This window comes from Canis lupus, chromosome 15 (assembly GCF_003254725.2).
Source record: "Canis lupus dingo isolate Sandy chromosome 15, ASM325472v2, whole genome shotgun sequence".
In the NCBI taxonomy this organism is placed as follows: Eukaryota; Metazoa; Chordata; class Mammalia; order Carnivora; family Canidae; genus Canis; species Canis lupus.
In genome coordinates, this window is record NC_064257.1 from 6348620 (window position 1) to 6356508 (window position 7889).

Genomic DNA, 7889 nt, shown 5'->3' on the forward strand with positions numbered 1-7889 from the left:
GATGGCATCAAAACATCCTCAGAAATAGCAAGACCTTTGCCTTGGTATAACTAAGCTAGAAGCTCAGCATTCCATTAGAAGAGCTGGAATCCCCTGTTCTAATTACCGTCTCTCACTTAACTTTGCAGAAAGGCATTGGCCACTATCTGGCTCATCTCCAAAGTGGCCAGTGAAATCAAGCCTGGCTCTGGCCTTCCTGAAGACCATCTCCACCATCAGGGGTTTCACCCCAGGCTAAGTAAAGAGGTAGAGTTTAAGGGAGATTCTCATAGCATTCTGGTATTTTTAGGCAAATTTCTTCCAGTAACTCCTGATGTACTTTTCTCAAAAAGCTAGTGGTCCTTGGCTATTTGAAGTCCAATCCTTGCATCGCAGTCCACTACTAAATCACACTCAAAAGCCTCTGTCATGTGGGGCCAGAGCCCAGGTCTTTCCAACTATACACCTTCTCTACAGCCAGAGTTTCCTAGCCATAAAACAAGAATGGCCTGGGGAAAAAATTGCACCTCCATCTTTATTTTCCTCTTTTTATATTTATTTTTTTTAAAGATTTTATTTACTCATTCATGAGAGATACAGAGAGAAAGGCAGAGACACAGGCAGAGGGAGAAGCAGGCTCCACGCAGGGAGCCCAACGTGGGACTTGATCCCAGAATTCTGGGATCATGCCCTGAGCCAAAAGGCAGATGCTCAACTGCTGAGCCACCCAGGTGCTCCTCTTTTTATATTTAAAATACAATCTAGGAACAATGGGACCAAGGACCATCTATATTTTCCTCTTTTACGTTTAAAATACAGTCTGAGAACAATGATATCAAGGTACATAACAGACAAGAAACAAATCATATACCCTACTATCAGGAAATGAATCACCAACAACTCAGGCATGCACCATCTCTTTTTATCTATAATAAAATATATTTCCTATCAAAAAATAATAAAAAAATAAAATATATTTATTTCAGAAAATAATTTTAAAAATCAGAAATGAACAGTGATTAATAAATACCAACTGGTACTTTGAAAAGACTTATGAAGTTAGTAGACCTTTTAAAAATTACTTTTTAAGAAAATTTAGTTGAGAGTGCACATACATGAGCAGGGGGAGGGGCAGAGGGAGAGAGAGAATCTCAAGCTGACTCCACATAGAGCTCTGAACCAGAGGCACTGCTCAATCTCACAACCCTGAGATCATGACCCAAGTGGAAATCAAGAGTCTAACACCTAACCAAGCCCCCGTAAGGCCCCCCCAAAATTGCTTTTTAAATCGGTGTATAATTGACATACAATAAATTGCACCTACATAAAGTGTAAAGTTTAATCAATTCTAACTTATGTGTCAACCTGTGAAACTATCACCACAATCAAGGCAGTGAACATATAACTCCCCAATTTTAAAACTTATCACAGAGAATAAATAAAAAGTAATTTTTTACATAACTATAATGAATGAATTTGAAACCCTAAGTAAAATTTAAAATTACATATACACTTTTTCTTTAAAAAATAAAAAACAGGGCGGCGTGGGTGGCTTAGTGGTTTAGCGCCGCCTTCAGCCCAGGGCCTGATCCTGGAGACCCGTGATGGAGTCCCACGCAGGCTCCATGCATGGAGCCTGCTTCACCCTCTGCCTGTGTCTCTGTCTCTCTCTCTCTCTGTCTCTCATTAACAAATAAATAAAATCTTTTAAAAAATAAAATAAAAAACAAGGATCAAAAACAAGAATTGAGCAACAAATACAAAAGCCATTGAGAAAGTTATCAAAAATGCCCAAAGAACATCTGGCCCAGCAGGTTCACTGTTTAATACTTCCAACCATTTCTAGGGTACCTGGCTGGCTCAGTCAGTGAAGCATGTAACTCTTGATCTCAGGGTTGTGCATTTGAGCCCCATGTTAAATTACTTAAAAATAAACCTTAAAAAAAATACTTCCAACCATTCCAGAAAGAAATAATTTTGTTCCATGTTATATGAACAGTTTTCGGACATGGGAGCAAAAAGATTTTTCCTAATTTGTTCATAGTTGTAGGTAAAGATCTTCATCTCTTATCAGATGATGATATTATAAAGAGATTTCGAGAATACGGAGGATGCAAAATTCACAAGTCAAATACTAGCGTACAGGGATCCCTGGGTGGCGCAGCGGTTTGGCGCCTGCCTTTGGCCCAGGGCGTGATCCTGGAGACCCAGGATCGAGTCCCACATCAGGCTCCCGGTGCATGGAGCCTGCTTCTCCCTCTGCCTGTGTCTCTGCCTCTCTCTCTCTCTCTCTGTGACTATCATAAATAAAAAAATAAAAAAAAAAAAAACAAATACTAGCGTACAGAATTCCCTAAGAGACTAATTAAAATATAACAACAGCTAACTTTTTTTGTTATTTTTATTTTACTTTTAAGTAAACTCTATGTCCAATGTGGGGCTTGAACTCACAACCCTGAGATCAAGAGTCATATGTTCTACCAACTGAGCCAGTCAGGTGCCCCAACAATAACTAACATTATAAAGTATTTACTTAATGTTAAGTGCCAGGTAAGATTTCAACACTTTACATGTTAATTCACATAATCCTCACAAAAATCCTGGTGCATCACAGAAGAGATAGGTGGGTTTGGGCTGAAAAGCAATAGGTAAATAGCCGGCGCAGGCAGGTACTATTATTCAATATGGAGATACAGTGGGGCAGCACCTGGATGGCTCAGTTGATTAAGCATCCAACTCTTTTTTTTTTTTAATTTTTTTTAAATTTATTTATGATAGTCACAGAGAGAGAGAGAGAGAGAGAGAGGCAGAGACATAGGCAGAGGGAGAAGCAGGCTCCATGCACTGGGAGCCCAATGTGGGATTCGATCCCGGGTCTCCAGAATCGCGTCCTGGGCCAAAGGCGGGCGCCAAACCACTGCGCCACCCAGGGATCCCCCCCAGCATCCAACTCTTGATTTCAGCTCAGGTCATGATCTCAGGGTCCTGAGATAGAGCCCCATGCCATGCTCCACACTGGACAGGGAGTCTGCTTAAGATTCTCTCTCTCTCCCTCTCCATTTGCCTCTCCCCCTAGTTGTGCAGTTGCTCTCTTTAAATAAAGTCTTTAAAAATGAATAAAAATGGAAACATAGATAAGTAATTTGACTAAAAGATCACACAATTTGTAACTAGCAGAGGCAGAACTTTAACTCAGGCTGGAGGGTTCCAAGACCAACAGTCTTAACCACAATACTATATGACATTATTAAAACCATACCACAAACATAAAAGTAATGGTTCAAAAATAAATACCTTAATATACCATGAAGATAGATTAATAAAAAAATAAACACTGTAACTCTAATAGATAAAAATACAAATTTTAATACCCATTCTTAATAAAATAATTAAAATCACTTATCCTTAACAAGATTAATTTTAGCTAGTGAGGAAGCAGTAGATATTTTCCCTTTAAAACAAGAATAAACAAGGTCACTCTATACCACTAACAGTATTTTATTTCTTTTATTTAGAAGGTAGGGGAGAGGGAGAGAATCGTAAGCTGGTTCCATGTCCAGCACAGAGCCCAATGCAGGGCTGGATCTCACAATCCTAAGATCATGACCTGAGCCGAAGTCAAGTTGGAGGTTTAACTGACTGAGCCATGTCTAATATTGGTTTAGATATTCTAGCCAGGACAGAGAGAGGAGGGGCAGGGGGCAGCAGAGAAAGATAAGTGTAAGAATGCATCTTTATTGTAGCTGATTCAATTATGTAACAAGAAAATATACAGTCTTACTAAAACATATAGTGATAAGACTAACTAAATGGAAAGATTCCAGAAAATAAGCAAAAATCCATAGCATTCACTGCTGGCATAAGTAATAATTAATTAGAAAATATGATGAAAAAATATCCAATTCAAAATACTTAGAAATAAGGGTGCCTGAGTAACTCAGTAAGTTAAGCATCTGCCTTCAGCTCAGGTCATGATCCCAGGGCCCTAAGATTGAGTTTCACATTGGGCTCCCTGCTCAGTGGGGAGTCTTGCTTCTCCCTCTCCCTCTGCCCTTCCTCCCTGCTTGCACTTTCTCTTCTCAAATAAATAAATAAAAAAATTAAAAACTCAAAATATTTAGAAATAAATTGGGTAAGATATACTTGTTCTCATCTATAAGAATCAATGAAGAGACATATAAAAGCCTAAGTAAAGAGGCCAACTTCTGAATGGAAAAACCAAATAATGTAATAATGTCTGTTGGACCCTTGCTAGTCCAGTCCCAAGTTCTGAGGACTAGCATCAGGTATCGTTTCCCATCCCCATGTACTGCACTCCAGAAACACAAAGAGATAAGGATGGATTCCACTAGTCCCTACCCCTAGGAGATAAATACATAGATCAGCGCTATCCAGCAAAAACATCATGGGAGGTACATGTTTAGATTTTCTAGTAGCCACATTATAAAAAGGAAGAAGTAAACAGGTGCAATTAATTTTAGTAACACAATTTATTGGGATCCCTGGGTGGCGCAGCGGTTTAGCGCCTGCCTTTGGCCCAGGGCGCGATCCTGGAGACCCGGAATTGAATCCCACGTAGGGCTCCCGGTGCAGGGCTCCCGGTGCATGGAGCCTGCTTCTCCCTCTGCCTATGTCTCTGCCTCTCTCTCGCTCTGTGACTATCATAAATAAAACTTAAAAAAAAAAAACACAATTTACTTAATCCAAAAATATTTCAACATCAATATAAAAATTCTTAATTTTACATTCTTTTTTTAAAATATAAGTCTTTGAAATCTGGTGTGTATTTTACATTTGTAGCACATCTCAATTCAGACTAGCCATGTTTCAAGTGCTTGACACATGTAGCTAGTGGCTACTATATTGGATAACACAGATGATCATTTCAACGCAATTCTAAGTGCAATGACAGAGGCAACACAAGTGTCATGGGAATTAGGAAGATATATACCTAATACAATCGGGGTAATCAGAGTAGGTTTCCTCTAAAAGATAGCTACTTAAATAGGCCTGGGAGGGTGAGCAGGAATTTGCCAGGAAAAGGTAGGATGAGAGGAAGGCATTAGCAGAGGGCATAAAGGTGAGAAATAGCACATACTCCAGGAACTATCAGTGGTAATACTCTAGCATAAAGATGGAAGCAAAAGCAGTGAGAAGAGCCTAAAGAAGTACACTATGCTCAAATCTGCCCAGTCTCTCCCCAGCCCAAGCCAGGGGAGGGGCAGCAGGGGGAGGGACAGAAGGAGCTGTCCCTGGTTCTGACACCCAAGGCAGACTCACAATGTAGTTCCACCCAGATTCATATTTCAGTTCTACTGGGTTTGAGGTGAACTGACTCAGACGGAGTCCCCAAAACATAAACTTGGCCTAGCAGAAAAGGAGATCCCTTTAGACAGGCTAGCCCTAAGTGGGCTGGAGAATCTTAAGAACATCCAAGTCTAGGAAAAGAATTATAGGATACTGAAGTCAGGTATGACCAAGAAAGGTGTTACTACGATGTAAAAGTAGATGTAGATTTACTATAACAAATGATCCCTAAAGATGGTAGTGAGCCTGTGGTGTTCTATCTTTATCCCTTAAAAATGTAAACTAACAATTCGAATTTCAACCCAAGGTCTATCTGGGTGGATGTTACCAAGCTGTTCATTAGAGGTAAGGCTGGGGCAGAATTAATTCCCACTATCTTCCTTCACCTCCATTAATCCACAAGGGTGCCCAATGGAAAAATATTTACAATAAATATGGCCTCGATATATCAATGGGCCAAGGAAAAGGACAGTCGGCCCAAGTAGGACTATATAATTATCATTCATTCAAGAGAGTCAACACAGAATAATAATTATATACCCATTAACTTAAAAAACTTATTACATACTTAATGATCAAGATATTGTTATGGAACTGGTACAGCGGCATTTTATACCAACATGATCCTTTGGAAAGCAACCTGGCAATATTTATCAAATTTATCATAATGAGGGACCCCTGGGTGGCGCAGTGGTTTGGCGCTTGCCTTTGGCCCAGGGCAGGATCTTGGAGACCCGGGATCGAATCCCACATCGGGCTCCCGGTGCATGGAGCCTGCTTCGCCCTCTGCCTGTGTCTCTGCCTCTCTCTCTCTCTCTCTCTCTGTGACTATCATAAATAAATTTAAAAAAAATTTATCATAATGATGTTTCTGCTCTTTGACTTCTAATTCTACCCAGTTACATACTGAAACATTTGGAATCAGACAAACCTGGGTCAAATCTCAGCTCTATCACATGTGGATGTGTAACCCTGAGCAAACCATACTACCATTATTAATTGTAATTTCCTCATCTGTAAAAATCTCATAGAGTTGTGGGAGGACTAAATTAATTAATTAATGGCAAACACCAAGCACAGAGCTTAGTACTTATAGGTGCTGAATATATAATTCCTATGATCCTCTGCTCCATTCCTGGGTCAGGTCCTTGTTTTCTTTTCTCGTGGTTTTACTTTCCTTTAACGTTTTAAAAATAGTAAATAAAAATATAACATGAATAGGAAAGTAAATAAGAACAGGAAATAAGCCACACTTTTATTTTTTAAAAGATTTTATTTATTTATTATGAGTGACACAGAGAGAGGCAGAGACATAGGCAGAGGGAGGAGAAGCAAGCTCCATGCAGGAACCCAATGGGCAGGAGCCCAGTGGGTAGGAGCCCAACGCAGGACTTGATCCCAGAACTCCAGGATCATGACCTGAGCCAAAGGCAGATGCTCAACCGCTTGAGCCACCCAGCTGTCCTTAAGCCACATCTTTAAAGGGCAGATACTTCTATCCCTATTCCCTCCTAGGCTGGACTCCCAAGAACCCGTAACAGGTTTCTGGCTTGAGCTAGTAGGAGGTTGGTGATACCATACCCTGAGATAGAAAACATTAAAGGAGGAATAGGTTTAGCAAGAAAATGAGTGTGGTTTTTGACATACTGAGCTTGGGCATCTGCAAGATAGCCTAATATGGATGTCCCATACATGGCTGAATATGTGGCGTGGAACCCAGAAAAGATAATCACACTTAAAAGACCCACATTTGAGTTAGAAACATACAGATAGTAACTGAAGCCACAGGCATCAATGAGACTCTCAGAGAGTATGTTACCTGGAGATAGAATAAAGACAAAATCCTAAAAAAAAAAACACCCTCTTAGGGACGCCTGGGTGGCTCAGCAGTTGAGCGTCTGCCTTTGGCTCAGCCGTGATTCCAGGGTCCTGGGATTGAGTTCCACACTGGGCTCTCTGCATGGAGTCTGCTTCTCCTTCCTCTTCCTGTGTCTCAGTCTCTCTCTCTCTGTTTCTCATGAATAAATAAAATTCTGGAAAAAAAACCTCACTTAATTCATGCCCTCACATTGAAATGGTAATAAAATCCTGTGGATTCTACTTCCTAGTATCTGTCAATCCTCTCTACTTTTCTCTGTATCTGCAACTATTGTCCAAGTCCAGGTTGCCACTTAACCCTTGCCTAGATTAAGTGCAACAGCTTCCTAACCCCCTACATCAGGTCTTGCACCCGAAGATTCATTCTTCAATTGCATCCAAGGCGATCTTTCCAAAATACAAATATAAATTCACTCACTCAATTAACATCTATTCAATGCTCACCAGTTCTAGTGAACAAAGTAGACATGTATATTCCTTGCCCTCCCTCATGAAGATAATAACAGTGATACAGACAATAAACCAAGTTTTTTATATATACATATATTTATATTTCAAAGTAAGTGCTCTAAAGAAAAAGAATAGGTTTCTGTAAGACATAATAATATAATAATAATAAAAGTAAATGAGAGGGACACCTGGGTGGCTCAGTGGTTGAGCATCTGCCTTTGGCCCTTCGGATCAGGTCATGATCTTGGGAATCCCAGGATCGAGTCCCGCATCTG